The sequence below is a fragment of the Colletes latitarsis genome, chromosome 1, assembly GCF_051014445.1.
Source record: "Colletes latitarsis isolate SP2378_abdomen chromosome 1, iyColLati1, whole genome shotgun sequence".
Classification (NCBI taxonomy): Eukaryota; Metazoa; Arthropoda; class Insecta; order Hymenoptera; family Colletidae; genus Colletes; species Colletes latitarsis.
In genome coordinates this window covers 33116189-33143802 of record NC_135134.1, presented here as the reverse complement: position 1 = coordinate 33143802, position 27614 = coordinate 33116189, and positions in this window count along the sequence as shown.

Sequence of the window (27614 nt, the reverse complement as noted above, 5' to 3'; positions counted from 1 at the left end):
AGACTTGGTTTCGATCAATATTTTAGAGGATAACACCGGTTAGGTCTGGGATATGCCGGCATCTGGCTCATGATTTTGCCTTCTTCGCATACTTGTTGGCCTGATCCTGGGTTTTTTTCGGGCTTGAATCACGTAGTAATGTGGTACCACACAGTAACAGTCAACTAAACCTGGATACGATCCGTATTTTAGAGGATAACACCGATTAGGTCTGGGGTAGGTCTGGGTTATGCCCGCAACTGGCTCATGATTTTGTATTTTCCGCATTCTTGTTTGCCAGATCCATGGTATTCTCTGGTTTGAATAACGTAGTAATGTGGTACCACACTGAAACAGACAACTAAACGTGGTTTCGATCAATATTTTAATCGGTAACACCGGTTAGGTCTGGGTTATGTCTGGGTTATGCCCGCATCTGGCTCATGATTTTGCCTTCTTCGCATACTTGTTGGCCAGATCCTGGGTTTTTTCAGGTTTGACTCACGTAGTAATGTGGTACCACATTGAAACAGTCAATTAAACCTGGTTTCGATCCACATTTTAGAGGATATCACCGGTTAGGTCTGGGTTATGTCTGGGTTATGCCCGCACCTGGCTCCTGATTTTGTCGTCTTTGCATACTTGTTGGCAAGATCTTGGGTTTTTTCGGGTATGAATCACGTAGTAATGTGGTACCACACAGTAGCAGTCAATTAAACCTGGATTCGGTCAGTATTTTAGTCGATAACACCGGCTAGATCTGGGTTAGGTCTGGGTTATGCCCGCAACTGGCTCATGATTTTGTATTTTCCGCATTCTTGTTTGCCAGATCCTTGGTATTCTCTGGTTTGAATCACGTAGTAATGTGGTACCACACTGAAACGGACAAATAAACGTGGTTTCGATCAATATTTTAATCGGTAACACCGGTTTGGTCTGGGTCATGTCTTGGTTATGTCTGGGTTATGCCAGCATCAGGCTCATGATATTGCCTTCTTCGCGTACTTGTTGGCCAGATCCTGGGTTTTTTCGGGTTTGAATCACGTACTAATGTGGTACCACACAGAAACAGTCCATTAAACTTGGTTTCGATCAATATTTTAGAGGATAACACCGGTTAGGTCTGGGTTAGGTCTGGGTTATGCCCGCATCTGGCTCATGATTTTGCCTACTTCCCATACTTGTTGGCCAGTTCCTGGGTTTTTTCGGGCATGAATCACGTAATAATGTGGTACCACAAAGAAACAGTCCATTAAACTTGATTTCCATCAATATTTAAGAGGATAACACCGGTTTTGGTCTGGGCTAGGTCTGGGTTATGCCCGCATCTGGATCATGATTTTGCCTTCTTCGCATACTTGCTGGCCTGATCCTGGGTTTTTCGGGTTTGAATCACGTAGTAATGTGGTACTTCACAGTAGCAGTCAATTAAACCTAGTTTCGTTCAGTATTTTAGTCGGTAACACCGGTTACGTCTGGGTTAGGTCTGGATTATGCACGCATTTTGCCCATGATTACGCCTGTTCCGCATTCTTGTTGGCCAGATCCTTGGTATTCTCTTGTTTCAATCACGTGGTAATGTGGTACCACATTGAAACAGTCAATTAAACCTGGTTTCGATCAATATTTTTGAGGATAACACCGGTTAGGTCTGGGTTAGGTCTGGGTTATGCCCGCATCTGGCACATGATTTTGCCTTCTTCGCATACTTGTTGGCCAGATCCTGGGTTTTTTCTTGTTTGAATCATGTTGTAATGTGATAACACACAGAAACGGTCCATTAAACTTGGTTTCGATCAATATTTTACAGGATATCACCGGTTAGGTCTGGGTTATGTCTGGGTTATGCCCGCACCTGGCTCATGATTTTGCCTTCATCGCATACTTGATGGCCAGATCCTGGGTTTTTTCGGGTATGAATCACGTAGTAATGTGGTACCACACAGTAGCAGTCAATTAAACCTGGATTCGGTCAGTATTTTAGTCGGTAACACCGGTTAGGTCTGGCTTAGGTCTGGGTTATGCCCGCATCTGGCTCATGAATTTGCTTTCTTCGCCTACTAGTTGGCCAGATCCTGGGCTTTTTCGGGTTTGAATCAGGTAGTAATGTGGTACCACACAGTAACAGTCAATTAAACCTGGATTCGGTCTGTATTTTAGTCGGTAACACCGGTTAGGTCTGAGTTAGGTCTGGGTTATGCCCGCATCTGGCTCATGATTTTGCCTTCTTCGCATACTAGTTGGCCAGATCCTGGGCTTTTTCGGGTTTGAAACAGGTAGTAATGTGGTACCACACAGAAACAGCACATTAAACTTGGTTTCGATCAATATTTTAGAGGATAACACCGGTTAGGTCTGGGATATGCCGGCATCTGGCTCATGATTTTGCCTTCTTCGCATACTTGTTGGCCTGATCCTGGGTTTTTTTCGGGCTTGAATCACGTAGTAATGTGGTACCACACAGTAACAGTCAACTGAACCCGGATACGATCCGTATTTTAGAGGATAACACCGATTAGGTCTGGGTTAGGTCGGGGATATGCCAGCATCTGGCTCATGATTTTGCCTTCTTAGCATACTTGTTGGCCAGATCCTGGGTTTTTTCGGGTTTGAATCACGTAGTAATGTGGAACCACACAGTAACAGTCCATTAGACTTGGTTTCGATCAATATTTTAGAGGATAACACCGGTTAGGTCTGGGATATGCCGGCATCTGGCTCATGATTTTGCCTTCTTCGCATACTTGTTGGCCTGATCCTGGGTTTTTTTCGGGCTTGAATCACGTAGTAATGTGGTACCACACAGTAACAGTCAACTAAACCTGGATACGATCCGTAATTTAGAGGATAACACCGATTAGGTCTGGGGTAGGTCTGGGTTATGCCCGCAACTGGCTCATGATTTTGTATTTTCCGCATTCTTGTTTGCCAGATCCATGGTATTCTCTGGTTTGAATCACGTAGTAATGTGGTACCACACTGAAACAGACAACTAAACGTGGTTTCGATCAATATTTTAATCGGTAACACCGGTTAGGTCTGGGTTATGTCTGGGTTATGCCCGCATCTGGCTCATGATTTTGCCTTCTTCGCATACTTGTTGGCCAGATCCTGGGTTTTTTCAGATTTGACTCACGTAGTAATGTGGTACCACATTGAAACAGTCAATTAAACATGGTTTCGATCCACATTTTAGAGGATATCACCGGTTAGGTCTGGGTTATGTCTGGGTTATGCCCGCACCCGGCTCATGATTTTGCCTTCCTCGCATACTAGTTGGCCAGATCCTGGGTTTTTTTGGGTTTGAATCAGGTAGTAATGTGGTACCACACAGAAACAGTCCATTAGACTTGGTTTCGATCAATATTTTAGAGGATAACACCGGTTAGGTCTGGGATATGCCGGCATCTGGCTCATGATTTTGCCTTCTTCGCATACTTGTTGGCCTGATCCTGGGTTTTTTTCGGGCTTGAATCACGTAGTAATGTGGTACCACACAGTAACAGTCAACTAAACCTGGATACGATCCGTAATTTAGAGGATAACACCGATTAGGTCTGGGGTAGGTCTGGGTTATGCCCGCAACTGGCTCATGATTTTGTATTTTCCGCATTCTTGTTTGCCAGATCCATGGTATTCTCTGGTTTGAATCACGTAGTAATGTGGTACCACACTGAAACAGACAACTAAACGTGGTTTCGATCAATATTTTAATCGGTAACACCGGTTAGGTCTGGGTTATGTCTGGGTTATGCCCGCATCTGGCTCATGATTTTGCCTTCTTCGCATACTTGTTGGCCAGATCCTGGGTTTTTTCAGGTTTGACTCACGTAGTAATGTGGTACCACATTGAAACAGTCAATTAAACCTGGTTTCGATCCACATTTTAGAGGATATCACCGGTTAGGTCTGGGTTATGTCTGGGTTATGCCCGCACCTGGCTCCTGATTTTGTCGTCTTTGCATACGTGTTGGCAAGATCTTGGGTTTTTTCGGGTATGAATCACGTAGTAATGTGGTACCACACAGTAGCAGTCAACTAAACCTGGATTCGGTCAGTATTTTAGTCGATAACACCGGCTAGATCTGGGTTAGGTCTGGGTTATGCCCGCAACTGGCTCATGATTTTGTATTTTCCGCATTCTTGTTTGCCAGATCCATGGTATTCTCTGGTTTGAATCACGTAGTAATGTGGTACCACACTGAAACAGACAACTAAACGTGGTTTCGATCAATATTTTAATCGGTAACACCGGTTAGGTCTGGGTTATGTCTGGGTTATGCCCGCATCTGGCTCATGATTTTGCCTTCTTCGCATACTTGTTGGCCTGATCCTGGGTTTTTTTCGGGCTTGAATCACGTAGTAATGTGGTACCACACAGTAACAGTCAACTAAACCTGGATTCGGTCAGTATTTTAGTCGATAACACCGGCTAGATCTGGGTTAGGTCTGGGTTATGCCCGCAACTGGCTCATGATTTTGTATTTTCCGCATTCTTGTTTGCCAGATCCTTGGTATTCTCTGGTTTGAATCACGTAGTAATGTGGTACCACACTGAAACGGACAACTAAACGTGGTTTCGATCAATATTTTAATCGGTAACACCGGTTTGGTCTGGGTCATGTCTTGGTTATGTCTGGGTTATGCCAGCATCAGGCTCATAATATTGCCTTCTTCGCATACTTGTTGGCCAGATCCTGGGTTTTTTCGGGTTTGAATCACGTAGTAATGTGGTACCACATTGAAACAGTCAATCAGACCTGGTTTCGATCAATATTATACAGGATAAAGCCGGCTAGATGTGGGTTAGGTCTCGGTTATGCCCGCATCTGGCTCATGATTTTGCCTTTTCCGTATTCTTGTTTGCCAGATCCTTGGTTTTCTCTGGTTTGAATCACGTAGTAATGTGGTACCACACTGAAACAGACAACTAAACGTGGTTTCGATCAATATTTTAGTCGGTAACACCGGTTTGGTCTGGGTTATGTCTGGGTTATGCCAGCATCAGGCTCATGATATTGCCTTCCTCGCGTACTTGTTGGCCAGTTCCTGGGTTTTTTCGGGCATGAATCACGTAATAATGTGGTACCACAAAGAAACAGTCCATTAAACTTGATTTCCATCAATATTTAAGAGGATAACACCGGTTTTGGTCTGGGCTAGGTCTGGGTTATGCCCGCATCTGGATCATGATTTTGCCTTCTTCGCATACTTGCTGGCCTGATCCTGGGTTTTTCGGGTTTGAATCACGTAGTAATGTGGTACTTCACAGTGGCAGTCAATTAAACATGGTTTCGTTCAGTATTTTAGTCGGTAACACCGGTTACGTCTGGGTTAGGTCTGGATTATGCACGCATTTTGCCCATGATTACGCCTGTTCCGCAATCTTGTTGGCCAGATCCTTGGTATTCTCTTGTTTCAATCACGTGGTAATGTGGTACCACATTGAAACAGTCAATTAAACCTGGTTTCGATCAATATTTTTGAGGATAACACCGGTTAGGTCTGGGTTAGGTCTGGGTTATGCCCGCATCTGGCACATGATTTTGCCTTCTTCGCATACTTGTTGGCCAGATCCTGGGTTTTTTCTTGTTTGAATCATGTTGTAATGTGATAACACACAGAAACGGTCCATTAAACTTGGTTTCGATCAATATTTTACAGGATATCACCGGTTAGGTCTGGGTTATGTCTGGGTTATGCCCGCACCTGGCTCATGATTTTGCCTTCATCGCATACTTGATGGCCAGATCCTGGGTTTTTTCGGGTATGAATCACGTAGTAATGTGGTACCACACAGTAGCAGTCAATTAAACCTGGATTCGGTCAGTATTTTAGTCGGTAACACCGGTTAGGTCTGGCTTAGGTCTGGGTTATGCCCGCATCTGGCTCATGAATTTGCTTTCTTCGCCTACTAGTTGGCCAGATCCTGGGCTTTTTCGGGTTTGAATCAGGTAGTAATGTGGTACCACACAGTAACAGTCAATTAAACCTGGATTCGGTCTGTATTTTAGTCGGTAACACCGGTTAGGTCTGAGTTAGGTCTGGGTTATGCCCGCATCTGGCTCATGATTTTGTCTTCTTCGCATACTAGTTGGCCAGATCCTGGGCTTTTTCGGGTTTGAAACAGGTAGTAATGTGGTACCACACAGAAACAGCACATTAAACTTGGTTTCGATCAATATTTTAGAGGATAACACCGGTTAGGTCTGGGATATGCCGGCATCTGGCTCATGATTTTGCCATCTTCGCATACTTGTTGGCCTGATCCTGGGTTTTTTTCGGGCTTGAATCACGTAGTAATGTGGTACCACACAGTAACAGTCAACTGTACCCGGATACGATCCGTATTTTAGAGGATAACACCGATTAGGTCTGGGTTAGGTCAGGGATATGCCAGCATCTGGCTCATGATTTTGCCTTCTTCGCATACTTGTTGGACAGATCCTGGGTTTTTTCGGGTATGAATCACGTAGTAATGTGGTACCACACAGTAGCAGTCAATTAAACCTGGATTCGGTCAGTATTTTAGTCGGTAACACCGGTTAGGTCTGGCTTAGGTCTGGGTTATGCCCGCATCTGGCTCATGATTTTGCCTTCCTCGCATACTAGTTGGCCAGATCCTGGGTTTTTTTGGGTTTGAATCAGGTAGTAATGTGGTACCACACAGAAACAGTCCATTAAACTTGGTTTCGATCAATATTTTAGAGGATAACACCGGTTAGGTCTGGGATATGCCGGCATCTGGCTCATGATTTTGCCATCTTCGCATACTTGTTGGCCTGATCCTGGGTTTTTTTCGGGCTTGAATCACGTAGTAATGTGGTACCACACAGTAACAGTCAACTGTACCCGGATACGATCCGTATTTTAGAGGATAACACCGATTAGGTCTGGGGTAGGTCTGGGTTATGCCCGCAACTGGCTCATGATTTTGTATTTTCCGCATTCTTGTTTGCCAGATCCATGGTATTCTCTGGTTTGAATCACGTAGTAATGTGGTACCACACTGAAACAGACAACTAAATGTGGTTTCGATCAATATTTTAATCGGTAACACCGGTTAGGTCTGGGTTATGTCTGGGTTATGCCCGCATCTGCCTCATGATTTTGCCTTCTTCGCATACTTGTTGGCCAGATCCTGGGTTTTTTCAGGTTTGACTCACGTAGTAATGTGGTACCACATTGAAACAGTCAATTAAACCTGGTTTCGATCCACATTTTAGAGGATATCACCGGTTAGGTCTGGGTTATGTCTGGGTTATGCCCGCACCTGGCTCATGATTTTGCCTTCTTCGCTTACTAGTTGGCCAGATCCTGGGTTTTTTCGGGTTTGAATCAGGTAGTAATGTGGTACCACACAGAAACAGTCCATTAAACTTGGTTTCGATCAATATTTTAGAGGATAACACCGGTTAGGTCTGGGTTAGGTCTGGGTTATGCCCGCATCTGGCTCATGATTTTGCCTTCATCGCATACTTGTTTGCCAGATCCTGGGTTTTTTCGGGTTTGAATCACGTAGTAATGTGGAGCCACTCAGTAACCATCAATTAAACCTGGATTTAGTCAGTATTTTAGTCGGTAACACCAGTTAGGTCTGGGTTAGGTCTGGGTATGCCCGCATCTGGCTCATGATTTTGCATTTTCTGCATTCTTGTTGGCCAGATCCTTGGTATTCTCTGGTTTGAATCACGTAGTAATGTGGTACCACACTGAAGCAGGCTATTAAAACTGGTTTCGATCAATATTTTAGTCGGTAACAACGGTTAGGTCTGGGTAAGGTCTGGGTTATGCCCGCATCTGGCTCATGAATTTGCCTTCTTCGGCTACTAGTTGGCCAGATCCTGGGTTTTTTCGGGTATGAATCACGTAGTAATGTGGTACCACACAGTAGCAGTCAATTAAACCTGGATTCGGCCAGTATTTTAGTCGATAACACCGGCTAGATCTGGGTTACGTCTGGGTTATGCCCGCAACTGGCTCATGATTTTGTATTTTCCGCATTCTTGTTTGCCAGATCGTTGGTATTCTCTGGTTTGAATCACGTAGTAATGTGATACCACACTGAAACAGACAACTAAACGTGTTTTCGATCAATATTTTACTCGGTAACACCGGTTAGGTCTGGGTTATGTCTGGGTTATGCCCGCATCTTGCTCATGATTTTGCCTTCATCGCATACTTGTTTGCCAGATCCTGGGTTTTTTCGGGTTTGAATCACGTAGTAATGTGGAACCACTCAGTAACAGTCAATTAAACCTGGATGTAGTCAGTATTTTAGTCGGTAACACCAGTTAGGTCTGGGTTAGGTCTGGGTTATGCCCGCATCTGGCTCATGATTTTGCATTTTCCGCATATTTGTTGGCCAGATCCTTGGTATTCTCTGCTTTGAATCACGTACTAATGTGGTACCACACTGAAGCAGGCTATTAAACCTGGTTTCGATCAATATTTTAGTCGGTAACACCGGTTAGGTCTGGCTTAGGTCTGGGTTATGCCCGCATCTGGCACATGATTTTGCCTTCTTCGCATACTTGTTGGCGAGATCCTGGGTTTTTTCGGGTTTGAATCACGTAGTAATGTGGTACCACACAGTAACAGTCAGTTAAACCAGGATTCGTTCTGCATCTTAGTCGGTAACACCAGTTAGGTCTGAGTTAGGTCTGGGATATGCCCGCATCTGGCTCATGATTTTGCCTTCTTCGCATACTTGTTGGCCAGATCCTGGGTTTTTTCGGGTTTGAATCACGTAGTAATGTGGAACCACACAGTAACAGTCAATAAAACCTGGATTCGGTCAGTATTTTAGTCGGTAACACCGGTTAGGACTGGGTTAGGTCTGGGTTATGCCCGCATCTGGCTCATGATTTTGCCTTCATCGCATACTTGTTGGCCAGATCCTGTTTTTTTTCTGGTATGAATCACGTAGTAATGTGGTACCACACAGTAGCAGTCAATTAAAGCTGGTTTCGGTCAGTATTTTACTCGGTAACACCGGTTTGGTCTGGGTTATGTTTGGGTTATGCCAGCATCAGGCTCATGATATTGCCTTCTTCGCATACTTGTTGCCTAGATCCTGGGTTTTTTCGGGTTTGAATCACGTAGTAATGTGGTACCACCCAGAAACTGTCCATTAAACTTGGTTTCGATCAATACTTTAGAGGATAACACCGGTTAGGTCTGGGTTAGGTCTGGGCTATGCCCGCATCTGGCTCAAGATTTTGCCTTCTTCGCATACTTGTTGGCCAGATCCTGGGTTTTTTCGGGTTTGAATCACGTAGTAATGTGGCACCACACAGAAACAGTCCATTAAACTTGGTTTCGATCAATATTTTAGAGGATATCACCGGTTAGGTCTGTGTTAGGTCTGAGTTATGCCCGCATCTGGCCCATGATTTTGCCTTCTTCGCATACTTGATGGCTAGATCCTGGGTTTTTTCGGGTATGAATCACGTAGTAATGTTTTACCACACAGTAGCAGTAAATTAAATCTGGATTCGGTCAGTATTTTAGTCGGTAACACCGGTTAGGTCTGGGTTATGCCTGGGTTATGCCCGCATCTGGCTCATGATTTTGCCTTCATCGCATACTTGTTGGCCAGATCCTGGGTTTTTTCGGGTTTGAATCACGTAGTAATGTGGAACCACACAGTAACAGTCAACTAAACCTGGATTCGGTCAGTATTTTAGTCGGTAACACCGGTTGGGTCTGGTGAGGTCTGGGTTATGTCCGCATCTGGCTCGTGATTTTGCCTTCTTCGTACACTTGTTGGCCAGATCCTGGGTTTTTTCGGGTTTGAATCACGTAGTAATGTGGTACCACACTGAAACGGTCAATTAAACACGGTGTCGATCCACATTTTACAGCATACCACCGGTTAGGTCTGGGTTAGGGCAGGGTTATGTCCGCATTTGGCTCCTGATTTTGCCTTCTTCGCAAACTTGTTGGCCAGATCCTGTTTTTTTTCTGGTATGAATCACGTAGTAATGTGGTACCACACAGTAGCAGTCAATTAAACCTGGTTTCGGTCAGTATTTTAGTCGGTAACACCGGTTACGTCTGGGTTAGGTCTGGATTATTGCATTTTGCTCATGATTTTGCCTGTTCCGCATTCTTGTTGGGCAGATCCTTGGTATTCTCTTGTTTGAATCACGCAGTAATGTGGTACCACACTGAAACAGGCTATTAAACCTGGTTTCGAACAATATTTTAGTCGGTAACATCGGTTAGGTCCGGGCTTGGTCTGGGCTATGCCCGCATCTGGCTCATGATTTTGCCATCTTCGCATACTTGTTGGCCAGATCCTGGGTTTTTTCGGGTTTGAATCAGGTAGTAATGTGGTACCACACAGAAACAGTCCATTAAACTTGGTTTCGATCAATATTTTAGAGGATAACACCGGTTAGGTCTGGGTTATGTCTGGGCTATGCCCGCATCTGGCTCATGATTTTGCCATCTTCGCATACTTGTTGGCCAGATCCTGGGTTTTTTTGAGTTTGAATCACGTAGTAATGTGGTACCACATTGAAACAGTCAATTAAACCGGGTTTCGATCAATATTTTAGAGGATAAAACCGGTTAGGTCTGGGTTATGTCCGGGTTATGCCCGCATCTGGCTCATCATTTTGCCTTTTCCGCATTTTTGTTGGCCAGATCCTTGGTTTTATCTGGTTTGAATCACGTAGTAAAGTGGTACCACACTGAAACAGACAATTAAACCTGGTTTCGATGAATATTTTGGAGGCTAAAGCCGGTTAGGTGTGGGTTAGGTCTGGGTTATGCACGCATCTGGCTCATGATTTTGCGTTTTCCGCATTCTTGTTGGCCAGATCCTTGGTATTCTCTGGATTGAATCACGTTGTAATGTGGTACCACACTGAAGCAGGCTATTAAACCTGGTTTCGATTAATATTTTAGACGGTAGCAACGGTTAGGTCTGGGTTAGGTCTGGGTTATGCCCGCATCTGGCTCCTCATTTTGTCTTCTTTGCATACTTTTTGGCCAGATCTTGGGTTTTTTCGCGTATGAATCACGTAGTAATGTGGTACCACACAGTAGCAGTCAATTAAACCTGGATTCGGTCAGTATTTTAGTCGATAACACCGGCTAGATCTGGGCTAGGTCTGGGTTATGCCCGCATCTGGCCCATGATTTTGCCTTCTTCGCATACTTGATGGCCAGATCCTGGGTTTTTTCGGGAATGAATCACGTAGTAATGTGGTACCACACAGAAACTGTCCACTAAACTTGGTTTCGATCAATATTTTAGAGGATAACACCGGTTAGGTCTGGGTTAGGTCTAGGCTATGCCCGCATCTGGCTCAAGATTTTGCCTTCTTCGCATACTTGTTGGCCAGATCCTGGGTTTTTTCGGGTTTTAATCACGTAGTAATGTGACACCACACAGAAACAGTCCATTAAACTTGGTTTCGATCAATATTTTAGAGGATAACACCGGTTAGGTCTGGGATATGCCGGCATCTGGCTCATGATTTTGCCTTCTTCGCATACTTGTTGGCCTGATCCTGGGTTTTTTTCGGGCTTGAATCACGTAGTAATGTGGTACCACACAGTAACAGTCAACTGAACATGGATACGATCCGTATTTTAGAGGATAACACCGATTAGGTCTGGGGTAGGTCTGGGTTATGCCCGCAACTGGCTCATGATTTTGTATTTTCCGCATTCTTGTTTGCCAGATCCATGGTATTCTCTGGTTGGAATCACGTAGTAATGTGGTACCACACTGAAACAGACAACTAAACGTGGTTTCGATCAATATTTTACTCGGTAACACCGGTTAGGTCTGGGTTATGTCTGGGTTATGCCCGCATCTGGCTTATGATTTTGCCTTCTTCGCATACTTGTTGGCCAGATCCTGGGTTTTTTCAGGTTTGACTCACGTAGTAATGTGGTACCACATTGAAACAGTCAATTAAACCTGGTTTCGATCCACATTTTAGAGGATATCACCGGTTAGGTCTGGGTTATGTCTGGGTTATGCCCGCACCTGGCTCATGAGTTTGCCTTCTTCGCATAGTAGTTGGCCAGATCCTGGGTTTTTTCGGGTTTGAATCAGGTAGTAATGTGGTACCACACAGAAACAGTCCATTAAACTTGGTTTCGATCAATATTTTAGAGGATAACACCGGTTAGGTCTGGGTTATGTCTGGGCTATGCCCGCATCTGGCTCATGATTTTGCCATCTTCGCATACTTGTTGGCCAGATCCTGGGTTTTTTTGAGTTTGAATCACGTAGTAATGTGGTACCACATTGAAACAGTCAATTAAACCGGGTTTCGATCAATATTTTAGAGGATAAAACCGGTTAGGTCTGGGTTATGTCCGGGTTATGCCCGCATCTGGCTCATCATTTTGCCTTTTCCGCATTTTTGTTGGCCAGATCCTTGGTTTTATCTGGTTTGAATCACGTAGTAAAGTGGTACCACACTGAAACAGACAATTAAACCTGGTTTCGATGAATATTTTGGAGGCTAAAGCCGGTTAGGGGTGGGTTAGGTCTGGGTTATGCACGCATCTGGCTCATGATTTTGCGTTTTCCGCATTCTTGTTGGCCAGATCCTTGGTATTCTCTGGATTGAATCACGTTGTAATGTGGTACCACACTGAAGCAGGCTATTAAACCTGGTTTCGATTAATATTTTAGACGGTAGCAACGGTTAGGTCTGGGTTAGGTCTGGGTTATGCCCGCATCTGGCTCCACATTTTGTCTTCTTTGCATACTTTTTGGCCAGATCCTGGGTTTTTTCAGGTTTGACTCACGTAGTAATGTGGTACCACATTGAAACAGTCAATTAAACCTGGTTTCGATCCACATTTTAGAGGATATCACCGGTTAGGTCTGGGTTATGTCTGGGTTATGCCCGCACCTGGCTCATGAGTTTGCCTTCTTCGCATACTTGATGGCCAGATCCTGGGTTTTTTCGGGTATGAATCACGTAGTAATGTGGTACCACACAGAAACTGTCCACTAAACTTGGTTTCGATCAATATTTTAGAGGATAACACCGGTTAGGTCTGGGTTAGGTCTAGGCTATGCCCGCATCTGGCTCAAGATTTTGCCTTCTTCGCATACTTGTTGGCCAGATCCTGGGTTTTTTCGGGTTTTAATCACGTAGTAAAGTGACACCACACAGAAACAGTCCATTAAACTTGGTTTCGATCAATATTTTAGAGGATAACACCGGTTAGGTCTGGGATATGCCGGCATCTGGCTCATGATTTTGCCTTCTTCGCATACTTGTTGGCCTGATCCTGGGTTTTTTTCGGGCTTGAATCACGTAGTAATGTGGTACCACACAGTAACAGTCAACTGAACCTGGATACGATCCGTATTTTAGAGGATAACACCGATTAGGTCTGGGGTAGGTCTGGGTTATGCCCGCAACTGGCTCATGATTTTGTATTTTCCGCATTCTTGTTTGCCAGATCCATGGTATTCTCTGGTTGGAATCACGTAGTAATGTGGTACCACACTGAAACAGACAACTAAACGTGGTTTCGATCAATATTTTACTCGGTAACACCGGTTAGGTCTGGGTTGTGTCTGGGTTATGCCCGCATCTGGCTTATGATTTTGCCTTCTTCGCATACTTGTTGGCCAGATCCTGGGTTTTTTCAGGTTTGACTCACGTAGTAATGTGGTACCACATTGAAACAGTCAATTAAACCTGGTTTCGATCCACATTTTAGAGGATATCACCGGTTAGGTCTGGGTTATGTCTGGGTTATGCCCGCACCTGGCTCATGAGTTTGCCTTCTTCGCATACTAGTTGGCCAGATCCTGGGTTTTTTCGGGTTTGAATCAGGTAGTAATGTGGTACCACACAGAAACTGTCCATTAAACTTGGTTTCGATCAATATTTTAGAGGCTAACACCGGTTAGGTCTGGGTTAGGTCTGGGCTATGCCCGCATCTGGCTAATGATTTTGCCTTCTCCGCACACTTGTTGGCCAGATCCTGGGTTTTTTCGGGTATGAATCACGTAGTAATGAGGTACCAAACAGTAGCTGTCAATTAAACCTGGATTCGGTCAGTATTTTAGTCGGTAACACCGGTTAGGTCTGGCTTAGGTCTGGGATATGCCCGCATCTGGCCCATGATTTTGCCTTCTTCGCATACTTGATGGCCAGATCCTGGGGTTTCTCGGGTATGAATCACGTAGTAATGAGGTACCAAACAGTAGCTGTCAATTAAACCTGGATTCGGTCAGTATTTTAGTCGGTAACACCGGTTAGGTCTGGCTTAGGTCTGGGATATGCCCGCATCTGGCCCATGATTTTGCCTTCTTCGCATACTTGATGGCCAGATCCTGGGGTTTCTCGGGTATGAATCACGTAGTAATGTGGAACCACACAGTAGCAGTTAATTAAACCTGGATTCGGTCAGTATTTTAGTCGGTAACACCGGTTAGGTCTGGCTTAGGTCTGGGTTATGACCGCATATGGCCCATGATTTTGCCTTCTTCGCATACTTGTTGGCCAGATCCTGGTTTTTTTCGGGTTTGAATCACGTAGTAAGGTGGTACCACACTGTAACAGGCTATTAAACCTGGATTCGGTCAGTATTTTAGTCTGTAACACCGGCTAGGTCTGGGTTATGTCTGGGTTATGCCCGCATCTGGCTCATGATTTTGCCTTCATCGCATACTTGTTTGCCAGATCCTGGGTTTTTTCGGGTTTGAATCACGTAGTAATGTGGAGCCACTCAGTAACCATCAATTAAACCTGGATTTAGTTAGTATTTTAGTCGGTAACACCAGTTAGGTCTGGGTTAGGTCTGGGTTATGCCCGCATCTGGCTCATGATTTTGCATTTTCCGCATTCTTGTTGGCCAGATCCTTGGTATTCTCTGGTTTGAATCACGTAGTAATGTGGTACCACACTGAAGCAGGCTATTAAACCTGGTTTCGATCAATATTTTAGTCGGTAACAACGGTTAGGTCTGGGTAAGGTCTGGGTTATGCCCGCATCTGGCTCATGAATTTGCCTTCTTCGGCTACTAGTTGGCCAGATCCTGGGTTTTTTCGGGTATGAATCACGTAGTAATGTGGTACCACACAGTAGCAGTCAATTAAACCTGGATTCGGTCAGTATTTTAGTCGATAACACCGGCTAGATCTGGGTTACGTCTGGGTTATGCCCGCAACTGGCTCATGATTTTGTATTTTCCGCATTCTTGTTTGCCAGATCGTTGGTATTCTTTGGTTTGAATCACGTAGTAATGTGATACCACACTGAAACAGACAACTAAACGTGTTTTCGATCAATATTTTACTCGGCAACACCGGTTTGGTCTGGGTTATGTCTGGGTTATGCCAGCATCAGGCTCATGATATCGCCTTCTTCGTACACTTGTTGGCCAGATCCTGGGTTTTTTCGGGTTTGAATCACGTAGTAATGTGGTACCACACTGAAACGGTCAATTAAACATGGTTTCGATCCACATTTTACAGCATACCACCGGTTAGGTCTGGGTTAGGGCAGGGTTATGTCCGCATCTGGCTCCTGATTTTGCCTTCTTCGCACACTTGTTGGCCAGATCCTGTTTTTTTTCTGGTATGAATCACGTAGTAATGTGGTACCGCACAGTAGCAGTCAATTAAACCTGGTTTCGGTTAGTATTTTAGTCGGTAACACCGGTTACGTCTGGGTTAGGTCTGGATTATTGCATTTTGCTCATGATTTTGCCTGTTCCGCATTCTTGTTGGGCAGATCCTTGGTATTCTCTTGTTTGAATCACGCAGTAATGTGGTACCACACTGAAACAGGCTATTAAACCTGGTTTCGATCAATATTTTAGTCGGTAACATCGGTTAGGTCCGGGCTTGGTCTGGGTTATGCCCGCATCTGGCTCATGATTTTGCCATTTTCGCATACTTGTTGGCCAGATCCTGGGTTTTAGTGGGTTTGAATCACGTAGTAATGTGGTACCACACAGTAACAGTCAATTAAACCAGGATTCGGTCAGTATTTTGATCGGTAACACCGGTTAGGCCTGGGTTAGGTCTTGGCTATGCCCGCATCTGGCTCATGATTTTGCCATCTTCGCATACTTGTTGGCCAGATCCTGGGTTTTTTCGGGTTTGAATCAGGTAGTAATGTGGTACCACACAGAAACAGTCCATTAAACTTGGTTTCGATCAATATTTTAGAGGATAACACCGGTTAGGTCTGGGTTATGTCTGGGCTATGCCCGCATCTGGCTCATGATTTTGCCATCTTCGCATACTGGTTGGCCAGATCCTGGGTTTTTATGAGTTTGAATCACGTAGTAATGTGGTACCACATTGAAACAGTCAATTAAACCGGGTTTCGATCAATATTTTAGAGGATAAAACCGGTTAGGTCTGGGTTATGTCCGGGTTATGCCCGCATCTGGCTCATCATTTTGCCTTTTCCGCATTTTTGTTGGCCAGATCCTTGGTTTTATCTGGTTTGAATCACGTAGTAAAGTGGTACCACACTGAAACAGACAATTAAACCTGGTTTCGATGAATATTTTGGAGGCTAAAGCCGGTTAGGTGTGGGTTAGGTCTGGGTTATGCACGCATCTGGCTCATGATTTTGCGTTTTCCGCATTCTTGTTGGCCAGATCCTTGGTATTCTCTGGATTGAATAACGTTGTAATGTGGTACCACACTGAAGCAGGCTATTAAACCTGGTTTCGATTAATATTTTAGACGGTAGCAACGGTTAGGTCTGGGTTAGGTCTGGGTTATGCCCGCATCTGGCTCCTCATTTTGTCTTCTTTGCATACTTTTTGGCCAGATCTTGGGTTTTTTCGCGTATGAATCACGTAGTAATGTGGTACCACACAGTAGCAGTCAATTAAACCTGGATTCGGTCAGTATTTTAGTCGATAACACCGGCTAGATCTGGGCTAGGTCTGGGTTATGCCCGCATCTGGCCCATGATTTTGCCTTCTTCGCATACTTGATGGCCAGATCCTGGGTTTTTTCGGGTATGAATCACGTAGTAATGTGGTACCACACAGAAACTGTCCATTAAACTTGGTTTCGATCAATATTTTAGAGGATAACACCGGTTAGGTCTGGGTTAGGTCTAGGCTATGCCCGCATCTGGCTCAAGATTTTGCCTTCTTCGCATACTTGTTGGCCAGATCCTCGGTTTTTTCGGGTTTTAATCACGTAGTAATGTGGCACCACACAGAAATAGTCCATTAAACTTGGTTTCGATCAATATTTTAGAGGATAACACCGGTTAGGTCTGGGATATGCCGGCATCTGGCTCATGATTTTGCCTTCTTCGCATACTTGTTGGCCTGATCCTGGGTTTTTTTCGGGCTTGAATCACGTAGTAATGTGGTACCACACAGTAACAGTCAACTGAACCTGGATACGATCCGTATTTTAGTCGGTAACACCGGTTAGGTCTGGCTTAGGTCTGGGATATGCCCGCATCTGGCCCATGATTTTGCCTTCTTCGCATACTTGATGGCCAGATCCTGGGGTTTCTCGGGTTTGAATCACGTAGTAATGTGGAGCCACTCAGTAACCATCAATTAAACCTGGATTTAGTCAGTATTTTAGTCGGTAACACCAGTTAGGTCTGGGTTAGGTCTGGGTTATGCCCGCATCTGGCTCATGATTTTGCATTTTCCGCATTCTTGTTGGCCAGATCCTTGGTATTCTCTGGTTTGAATCACGTAGTAATGTGGTACCACACTGAAGCAGGCTATTAAACCTGGTTTCGATCAATATTTTACTCGGTAACACCGGTTTGGTCTGGGTTATGTCTGGGTTATGCCAGCATCAGGCTCATGATATCGCCTTCTTCGCATACTTGATGGCTAGATCCTGGGTTTTTTCGGGTATGAATCACGTAGTAACGTTTTACCACACAGTAGCAGTAAATTAAACCTGGATTCGGTCAGTATTTTAGTCGGTAACACCGGTTAGGTCTGGGTTATGCCTGGGTTATGCCCGCATCTGGCTCATGATTTTGCCTTCATCGCATACTTGTTGGCCAGATCCTGGGTTTTTTCGGGTATGAATCACGTAGTAATGAGGTACCAAACAGTAGCTGTCAATTAAACCTGGATTCGGTCAGTATTTTAGTCGGTAACACCGGTTAGGTCTGGCTTAGGTCTGGGATATGCCCGCATCTGGCCCATGATTTTGCCTTCTTCGCATACTTGATGGCCAGATCCTGGGGTTTCTCGGGTATGAATCACGTAGTAATGTGGAACCACACAGTAGCAGTTAATTAAACCTGGATTCGGTCAGTATTTTAGTCGGTAACACCGGTTAGGTCTGGCTTAGGTCTGGGTTATGCCCGAATCTGGCCCATGATTTTGCCTTCATCGTACACTTGTTGGCCAGATCCTGGGTTTTTTCGGGTTTGAATCACGTAGTAATGTGGTACCAGACTGAAACGGTCAATTAAACATGGTTTCGATCCACATTTTAGAGCATACCACCGGTTAGGTCTGGGTTAGGTCCGGGTTATTCCCGCATCTGGCCCATGATTTTGCCTTCTTCGCATATTTGAAGGCCAGATCCTGGGTTTTTTCGGGTTTGAATCAGGTAGTAATGTGGTACCACACAGAAACAGTCCATTAAAATTGGTTTCGATCAATATTTTAGAGGATAACACCGGTTAGGTCTGGGTTATGTCTGGGTTATGCCCGCATCTGGCTCATGATTATGCCTTCATCGCATACTTGTTTGCCAGATCCTGGGTTTTTTCGGGTTTGAATCACGTAGTAATGTGGAACCACTCAGTAACAGTCAACTAAACCTGGATGTAGTCAGCATTTTAGTCGGTAACACCAGTTAGGTCTGGGTTAGGTCTGGGTTATGCCCGCATCTGGCTCATGATTTTGCATTTTCCGCATTCTTGTTGGCCAGATCCTTGGTATTCTCTGGTTTGAATCACGTACTAATGTGGTACCACACTGAAGCAGGCTATTAAACCTGGTTTCGATCAATATTTTAGTCGGTAACACCGGTTAGGTCTGGCTTAGGTCTGGGTTATGCCCGCTTCTGGCACATGATTTTGCCTTCTTCGCATACTTGTTGGCCAGATCCTGGGTTTTTTCGGATTTGAATCACGTAGTAATGTGGTACCACACAGTAACAGTCAGTTAAACCAGGATTCCTTCTGCATCTTAGTCGGTAACACCAGTTAGGTCTGAGTTAGGTCTGGGATATGCCCGCATCTGGCTCATGATTTTGCCTTCTTCGCATACTTGTTGGCCAGATCCTGGGTTTTTTCGGGTTTGAATCACGTAGTAATGTGGAACCACACAGTAACAGTCAATAAAACCTGGATTCGGTCAGTATTTTAGTCGGTAACACCGGTTAGGACTGGGTTAGGTCTGGGTTATGCCCGCATCTGACTCATGATTTTGCATTCTTCGCATACTTGTTGGCCAGATTCTGGGTTTTTTCGGGTTTGACTCACGTAGTAATGTGGTACCACATTGAAACAGTCAATTAAACCTGGTTTCGATCCACATTCTAGAGGATACCACCGGTTAGGTCTGGGTTAGGTCTGGGTTATGCCCGCATCTGCCTCATGATTTTGCGTTCTTCGCATACATGTTGGCCAGATCCTGGGTTTATTCGGGTTTGAATCACGTAGTAATGTGGTACCACACAGTAGCAGTCAATTAAAGCTGGTTTCGGTCAGTATTTTACTCGGTAACACCGGTTCGGTCTGGGTTATGTTTGGGTTATGCCAGCATCAGGCTCATGATATTGCCTTCTTCGCATACTTGTAGCCTAGATCCTGGGTTTTTTCGGGTTTGAATCACGTAGTAATGTGGTACCACACAGAAACTGTCCATTAAACTTGGTTTCGATCAATACTTTAGAGGATAACACCGGTTAGGTCTGGGCTAGGTCTGGGCTATGCCCGCATCTGGCTCAAGATTTTGCCTTCTTCGCATACTTGTTGGCCAGATCCTGGGTTTTTTCGGGTTTGAATCACGTAGTAATGTGGCACCACACAGAAACAGTCCATTAAACTTGGTTTCGATCAATATTTTAGAGGATATCACCGGTTAGGTCTGGGTTAGGTCTGAGTTATGCCCGCATCTGGCCTATGATTTTGCCTTCTTCGCATACTTGATGGCTAGATCCTGGGTTTTTTCGGGTATGAATCACGTAGTAATGTTTTACCACACAGTAGCAGTAAATTAAATCTGGATTCGGTCAGTATTTTAGTCGGTAACACCGGTTAGGTCTGCGTTATGCCTGGGTTATGCCCGCATCTGGCTCATGATTTTGCCTTCATCGCATACTTGTTGGCCAGATCCTGGGTTTTTTCGGGTTCGAATCACGTAGTAATGTGGTACCACATTGAAACAGTCAATTAAACCGGGTTTCGATCAATATTTTAGAGGATAAAACCGGTTAGGTCTGGGTTATGTCCGGGTTATGCATGCATCTGGCTCATCATTTTGCCTTTTCGGCATTTTTTTGGCCAGATCCTTGGTTTTATCTGGTTTGAATCACGTAGTAAAGTGGTACCACACTGAAACAGACAATTAAACCTGGTTTCGATGAATATTTTGGAGGCTAAAACCGGTTAGGTGTGGGTTAGGTCTGGGTTATGCCCGCATCTGGCTCATGATTTTGCGTTTTCCGCATTCTTGTTGGCCAGATCCTTGGTATTCTCTGGATTGAATCACGTTGTAATGTGGTACCACACTGAAGCAGGCTATTAAACCTGGTTTCGATTAATATTTTAGTCGATAACACCGGCTAGATCCGGGCTAGGTCTGGGTTATGCCCGCATCTGGCCCATGATTTTGCCTTCTTCGCATACTTGATGGCCAGATCCTGGGTTTTTTCGGGTATGAATCACGTAGTAATGTGGTACCACACAGAAACTGTCCATTAAACTTGGTTTCGATCAATATTTTAGAGGATAACACCGGTTAGGTCTGGGTTAGGTCTAGGCTATGCCCGCATCTGGCTCAAGATTTTGCCTTCTTCGCATACTTGTTGGCCAGATCCTGGGTTTTTTCGGGTTTTAATCACGTAGTAATGTGGCACCACACAGAAACAGTCCATTAAACTTGGTTTCGATCAATATTTTAGAGGATATCACCGGTTAGGTCTGGGTTAGGTCTGGGTTATGCCCGCATCTGGCCCATGATTTTGCCTTCTTCGCATACTTGATGGCTAGATCCTGGGTTTTTTCGGGTATGAATCACGTAGTAACGTTTTACCACACAGTAGCAGTAAATTAAACCTGGATTCGGTCAGTATTTTAGTCGGTAACACCGGTTAGGTCTGGGTTATGCCTGGGTTATGCCCGCATCTGGCTCATGATTTTGCCTTCATCGCATACTTGTTTTGGCCAGATCCTGGGTTTTTTCGGGTATGAATCACGTAGTAATGTTTTACCACACTGTAGCAGTAAATTAAACCTGGGTTCGGTCAGTATTTTAGTCGGTAACACCGGTTAGGTCTGGGTTAGGTCTGGGTAATGCCCGCATATGGCTCATGATTTTGCCTGTTCCGCATTCTTGTTGGGCAGATCCTTGGTATTCTCTTGTTTGAATCACGCAGTACTGTGTTACCACACTGAAACAGGCTATTAAACCTGGTTTCGATCAATATTTTAGTCGGTAACAACGGTTAGGCCCGGGTTTGGTCTGGGTTATGCCCGCATCTGGCTCATGATTTTGCCATCTTCGCATACCTGTTGGCCAGATCCTGGGTTTTAGTGGGTATGAATCACGTGGTAATGTGGTACCACATTGAAACAGTCAATTAAACCTGGTTTCGATCAATATTTTAAAGGATAAAAACGGTTAGGTCTGGGTTATGTCCGCGTTATGCCCGCATCTGGCTCATCATTTTGCCTTTTCCGCATTCTTGTTGGCCAGATCCTTGGTTTTATCAGGTTTGAATCACGTAGTAAAGTGGTACCACACTGAAACAGACAATTAAACCTGGTTTCTATGAATATTTTGGAGGCTAAAACCGGTTAGGTGTGGGTTAGGTCTGGGTTATCCGCGCATCTGGCACTTGATTTTGTCTTCATTGCATACTTGTTGGCAAGATCTTGGGTTTTTTCGGGTTTGAATCACGTAGTAATGAGGAACCACTCAGTAACAGTCAATTAAACCTGGATTAAGTCAGTATTTTAGTCGGTAACACCAGTTAGGTCTGGGTTAGGTCTGGGATATGCCCGCATCTGGCTCATGATTTTGCCTTCTTCGCATACTTGTTGGCCAGATCCTGGGTTTTTTCGGGTTTGAATCACGTAGTAATGTGGAACCACACAGTAACAGTCAATAAAACCTGGATTCGGTCAGTATTTTAGTCGGTAACACCGGTTAGGACTGGGTTAGGTCTGGGTTATGCCCGCATCTGGCTCATGATTTTGCATTCTTCGCATACTTGTTGGCCAGATCCTGGGTTTTTTCGGGTATAAATCACGTAGTAATGTGGTACCACAAAGTAGCAGTCAATTAAACCTGGATTCGGTCAGTATTTTAGTCGATAACACCGGCTAGATCTGGGTTAGGTCTGGGCTATGCCCGCAACAGGCTCATGATTTTGCCTTCATCGCATACTTGTTTGCCAGATCCTGGGTTTTTTCGGGTTTGAATCACGTAGTAATGTGGAACCACTCAGTAACAGTCAATTAAACCTGGATTTAGTCAGTATTTTAGTCGGTAACACCAGTTAGGTCTGGGTTAGGTCTGGGTTATGCCCGCATCTGGCTCATGATTTTGCATTTTCCGCATTCTTGTTGGCCAGATCCTTGGTATTCTCTGGTTTGAATCACGTACTAATGTGGTACCACACTGAAGCAGGCTATTAAACCTGGTTTCGATCAATATTTTAGTCGGTAACACCGGTTAGGTCTGGCTTAGGTCTGGGTTATGCCCGCATCTGGCACATGATTTTGCCTTCTTCGCATACTTGTTGGCCAGATCCTGGGTTTTTTCGGGTTTGAATCAAGTAGTAATGTGGTACCACACAGTAGCAGTCAGTTAAACCAGGATTCGGTCTGCATCTTAGTCGGTAACACCAGTTAGGTCTGAGTTAGGTCTGGGATATGCCCGCATCTGGCTCATGATTTTACCTTCTTCGCATACTTGTTGGCCAGATCCTGGGTTTTTTCGGGTTTGAATCACGTAGTAATGTAGAACCACACAGTAACAGTCAATAAAACCTGGATTCGGTCAGTATTTTAGTCGGTAACACCGGTTAGGACTGGGTTAGGTCTGGGTTATGCCCGCATCTGGCTCGTGATTTTGCATTCTTCGCATACTTGTTGGCCAGATCCTGGGTTTTTTCGGGTTTGACTCACGTAGTAATGTGGTACCACATTGAAACAGTCAATTAAACCTGGTTTCGATCCACATTTTAGAGGATACCACCGGTTAGGTCTGGGTTAGGTCTGGGTTAGGCCCGCATCTGCCTCATGATTTTGCGTTCGTCGCATGCATGTTGGCCAGATCCTGGGTTTATTCGGGTTTGAATCACGTAGTATTGTGGTACCACACAGTAGCAGTCAATTAAACCAGGTTTCGGTCAGTATTTTACTCGGTAACACCGGTTTGGTCTGGGTTATGTTTGGGTTATGCCAGCATCAGGCTCATGATATTGCCTTCTTCGCATACTTGTTGGCTAGATCCTGGGTTTTTTCGGGTTTGAATCACGTAGTAATGTGGTACCACACAGAAACTGTCCATTAAACTTGGTTTCGATCAATATTTTAGAGGATAACACCGGTTAGGTCTGGCTTAGGTCTGGGCTATGCCCGCATCTGGCTCAAGATTTTGCCTTCTTCGCATACTTGTTGGCCAGATCCTGGGTTTTTTCGGGTTTGAATCACGTAGTAATGTGGCACCACACAGAAACAGTCCATTAAACTTGGTTTCGATCAATGTTTTAGAGGATATCACCGGTTAGGTCTGGGTTAGGTCTGAGTTATGCCCGCATCTGGCCCATGATTTTGCCTTCCTCGCATACTTGATGGCTAGATCCTGGGTTTTTTCGGGTATGAATCACGTAGTAATGTTTTACCACACAGTAGCAGTAAATTAAATCTGGATTCGGTCAGTATTTTAGTCGGTAACACCGGTTGGGTCTGGTGAGGTCTGGGTTATGTCCGCATCTGGCTCATGATTTTGTCTTCTTCGTACACTTGTTGGCCAGATCCTGGGTTTTTTCGGGTTTGAATCACGTAGTAATGTGGTACCACACTGAAACGGTCAATTAAACATGGTATCGATCCACATTTTAGAGCATACCACCGGTTAGGTCTGGGTTAGGGCTGGGTTATGTCCGTATCTGGCTCCTGATTTTGCCTTCTTCGCACACTTGTTGGCCAGATCCTGTTTTTTTTCTGGTATGAATCACCTAGTAATGTGGTACCACACAGTAGCAGTCAATTAAACCTGGTTTCGGTCAGTATTTTAGTCGGTAACACCGGTTACGTCTGGGTTAGGTCTGGATTATGCCCGCATTTTGCTCATGATTTTGCCTGTTCCGCATTCTTGTTGGGCAGATCCTTGGTATTCTCTTGTTTGAATCACGCAGTAATGTGGTACCACACTGAAACAGGCTATTAAACCTGGTTACGATCAATATTTTAGTCGGTACCAAACGGTTAGGTCCGGGCTTGGTCTGGGTTATGCCCGCATCTGGCTCATGATTTTGCCATCTTCGCACACTTGTTGGCCAGATCCTGGGTTTTTTTGAGTTTGAATCACGTAGTAATGTGGTACCACATTGAAACAGTCAATTAAACCGGGTTTCGATGAATATTTTAGAGGATAAAACCGGTTAGGTCTGGGTTATGTCCGGGTTATGCCCGCATCTGGCTCATCATTTTGCCTTTTCCGCATTTTTGTTGGCCAGATCCTTGGTTTTATCAGATTTGGATCACGTAGTAAAGTGGTACCACACTGAAACTGACAATTAAACCTGGTTTCGATGAATAGTTTGGAGGCTAAAACCGGTTAGGTGTGGGTTAGGTCTGGGTTATGCCCGCATCTGGCTCATGATTTTGCCTTTTCCGCATTCTTGTTGGCCAGATCCTTGGTATTCTCTGGTTTGAATCACGTTGTAATGTGGTACCACACTGAAGCAGGCTATTAAACCTGGTTTCGATTAATATTTTAGACGGTAGCAACGGTTAGGTCTGGGTTAGGTCTCGGTTATGCCCGCATCTGGCTCCTCATTTTGTCTTCTTTGCATACTTGTTGGCCAGATCTTAGGTTTTTTCGCGTATGAATCACGTAGTAATGTGGTACCACACAGTAGCAGTCAATTAAACCTGGATTCGGTCAGTATTTTAGTCGATAACACCGGCTAGATCTGGGCTAGGTCTGGGTTATGCCCGCATCTGGCCCATGATTTTGCCTTCTTCGCATACTTGATGGCCATATCCTGGGTTTTTTCGGGTATGAATCACGTAGTAATGTGGTACCACACAGAAACTGTCCATTAAACTTGGTTTCGATCAATATTTTAGAGGATAACACCGGTTAGGTCTGGGTTAGGTCTGGGCTATGCCCGCATCTGGCTCAAGATTTTGCCTTCTTCGCATACTTGTTGGCCAGATCCTGGGTTTTTTCGGGTTTGAATCACGTAGTAATGTGGCACCACACAGAAACAGTCCATTAAACTTGGTTTCGATCAATATTTTAGAGGATATCACCGGTTAGGTCTGGGTTAGGTCTGGGATATGCCCGCATCTGGCCCATGATTTTGCCTTCTTCGCATACTTGATGGCTAGATCCTGGGTTTTTTCGGGTATGAATCACGTAGTAACGTTTTACCACACAGTAGCAGTAAATTAAACCTGGATTCGGTCAGTATTTTAGTCGGTAACACCGGTTAGGTCTGGGTTATGCCTGGGTTATGCCCGCATCTGGCTCATGATTTTGCCTTCATCGCATACTTGTTGGCCAGATCCTGGGTTTTTTCTGGTATGAATCACGTAGTAATGTGGTACCACACAGTAGCAGTCAATTAAACCTGGTTTCGGTCAGTATTTTAGTCGGTAACACCGGTTACGTCTGTGTTAGGTATGCATTATGCCCGCATTTTGCTCATGATTTTGCCTGTTCCGCATTCTTGTTGGGCAGATCCTTGGTATTCTCTTGTTTGAATCACGCAGTACTGTGTTACCACACTGAAACAGTCAATTAAACCTGGTTTCGATCAATATTTTAAAGGATAAAAACGGTTAGGTCTGGGTTATGTCCGGGTTATGCCCGCATCTGGCTCATCATTTTGCCTTTTCCGCATTCTTGTTGGCCAGATCCTTGGTTTTATCTGGTTTGAATCACGTAGTAAAGTGGTAGCACACTGAAACAGACAATTAAACCTGGTTTCGATGAATATTTTGGAGGCTAAAACCGGTTAGGTGTGGGTTAGGTCTGGGTTATGCCCGCATCTGGCTCATGATTTTGCCTTTTCCGCATTCTTGTTAGCCAGATCCTTGGTATTCTCTGGTTTGAATCACGTAGTAATGTGGTACCACACTGAAGCAAGCTATTAAACCGGGTTTGGATCAATATTGTAGTCGGTAACAACGGATAGATCTGGGTTAGGTCTGGGTTATCCGCGCATCTGGCACCTGATTTTGTCTTCATTGCATACTTGTTGGCAAGATCTTGGGTTTTTTCGGGTATGAATCACGTAGTAATGTGGTACCACAAAGTAGCAGTCAATTAAACCTGGATTCGGTCAGTATTTTAGTCGATGACACCGGCTAGATCTGGGTTAGGTCTGGGTTATGCCCGCAACTGGCTCATGATTTTGTATTTTCCGCATTCTTGTTTGCCAGATCCTTGGTATTCTCTGGTTTGAATCATGTAGTAATGTGGTACCACACTGAAACAGACAACTAAACGTGGTTTCGATCAATATTTTAATCGGTAACACCGGTTTGGTCTGGGATATGTCTGGGTTATGTCTGGGTTATGCCAGCATCAGGCTCATGATATTGCCTTCTTCGCATACTTATTGGCTAGACCTGGGTTTTTTCGGGTTTGAATCACGTAGTAATGTGGTACCACACAGAAACTGACAATTAAACTTGGTTTCGATCAATATTATAGAGGATAAAATCGTCTAGATCTGGGTTAGGTCTCGGTTATGCCCGCATCTGGCTCATGATTTTGCCTTTTCCGCATTCATGGTTGTCAGATCCTTGGTTTTCTCTGGTTTGAATCACGTAGTAATGTGGTACCACACTGAAACAGACAACTAAACGTGGTTTCGATCAATATTTTAGTCGGTAACACCGGTTTGGTCTGGGTTATGTCTGGGTTATGCCAGCTTCAGGCTCCTGATATTGCCTTCCTCGCGTACTTGTTGACCAGATCCTGGGTTTTTTCGGGTTTGAATCACGTAGTAATGTGCTACCACACAGAAACAGTCCGTTAAACTTGGTTTCGATCAATATTTTAGAGGATAACACCGGCTAGGTCTGGGTTAGGTCTGGGTTATGCCCGCATCTTGCTCATGATTTTGCCTTTTCCGCATTCTTGTTGGCCAGATCCTTGGTATTCTCTGATTTCAATCACGTAGTAATGTGGTACCACACTGAAGCAGGCTATTAAACCTGGTTTCGATCAATATTTTGGACGGTAACAACGGTTAGGTC